Source organism: Alnus glutinosa, chromosome 4, assembly GCF_958979055.1.
Source record: "Alnus glutinosa chromosome 4, dhAlnGlut1.1, whole genome shotgun sequence".
NCBI classification, from domain to species: Eukaryota; Viridiplantae; Streptophyta; class Magnoliopsida; order Fagales; family Betulaceae; genus Alnus; species Alnus glutinosa.
The window spans coordinates 21,003,818-21,005,760 of NC_084889.1; positions in this window are offsets into that span (position 1 = coordinate 21,003,818).

Consider the following 1,943-nt stretch of genomic DNA (forward strand, 5'->3'; position numbering starts at 1 on the left):
AGGGTGATGCTAGTTGACTCTTTCCATAATAATGTGTTTACTGTCTTATTTAATTTGTTTGTGAATGTGAATTTACATATTTTTTCTGTTTTAATTAAATTGTTAAATAACAAAGCTGGTAAGTAGCAGGGGGCGAATGGCTTGTCAGTGGGACCTTAGGCTCCTGTAAAAGTTAATAAATAAGCGACTAAAACGGTAGGTTTTTAGTTAACTGGGACCTTAGGTTTCCAGCAACAGATAATTAAGCTTTAAGTGAGGAGACTGAAGGTTCTTGAGATCGTAGGTTCCCACAACACTCTAATCCGGGCCGTAGGTTCCATTATGAGAGGATTGCAAAAGGTAATAATTAAGACATTGCATATAAAACTATCATATTACTACTTTATAATTGTGTATATATTCAATCTATGTCTATGATTCGCGACCATGGACTATATATTGCATATACATGTAATTATGAAGCCATATTTGCATTGTGTTGCATTTATTAAATAAATCAGCATTTATTATATTATTGGAAACAGCGGACTCACTTAGGTATTTTGTATTACTGTTTTTCTCTTTATATTATATATTATTACAGGATATGAGGAGGAGGAGTACCAGGATTACCCAGATCCTTAGGTGGATCCTGTTGATAGTACTTGAGGCTAGCTTGCCTCCATTTTGTGGACTGCTGTGTTCCATTCTTTTATTATATTATCTTGAGAACGATATTTATATTTCTGTTGGTATGTATTAGCTATACTCTAGTTATTTTGGCTTGTAAATTATATGTGCCTTCTGTGGCACAAATACTATCTTATGTGTAATTATTCAGTTACACTTTATATATTTATTTTGAGGTATTTCAGTTAAAAACTTTGATGTGTTATTTAATTCCAAGTTTGTTAGATAAATATACATTTCGCTACCAATTTATAACTCTGATGATGTTGTAATTTCACATGAAAATTGAAAAAAATTTCAGTTACGCTTTTTGTAAAAGTGGTGCGTTACAATCAACGATTGAACCCAATCACATACCCAAAACACCATACGGCCAAAAAAGAGAAAATATATCAAAACAGGGGAACCAAGCTTCAAAGCTAATCTAAATTGACAATAACTCATGCAGTTAACTAAAACAAATACCTAACTTCAACCAAAACAACACCAGGAAAAACCTAGCAAAACAAAACCCCAAAATCCTACAATCATCTCAATCACATGGGGGACTTGGCTATCACACCCACAACCGGTCCAACAAGAAAAACACCAAATACCACAAATTATAGCAACCAGGTAAAACACCACATAATCAATACATGACCAAAACAGGGGAATCGGTCCAAGCTAGACTTCAAAGCCCACTCAACGAGACATCACAAGCAATCGGCCAACAAGGAATCATTCTGTTACCTCAATTAAAATAGGGGATGATCACTTTCAAAACCATACGGATTTTGGCTAAAAATCACCAAAACGCAAATTCACGGCTAATACCTATAATCAGCCGAACAAGAAAATCACACCCAAGAATCATCAAACTCAAAACATAGCCCAGCCATGACAAACACACACACACACACCCAACTTCAGATTTGAGCAACCGAAACAAGGGGAATAATCAAAACATCAAATCAACCGTAAATCAATAGGAATAAACAAAATCAAACTAAATTATAGAATTTTACCCCCTTTGAGGATTTTCACAGAAAATCCACCAGAGAAACGGTGAGATCAGTAATAGTATGAACCGCCGGAAACCCACTGGAATCGGCCTCTGAATCACTAGCGTCACCCACCGAAAACCCCAGGAAGTCAACTTTTGGCTTGGCCATTGTCGATTCAGCACTATCCATCAGAAGTCGTGGAAGATCGAACCTCCGGCAAGATCGGTTCTCTCTCGGGTTCTCAGGTTTCTCCCTCATTCTCTCACTCGATCTCTCTTCCCTGAATCT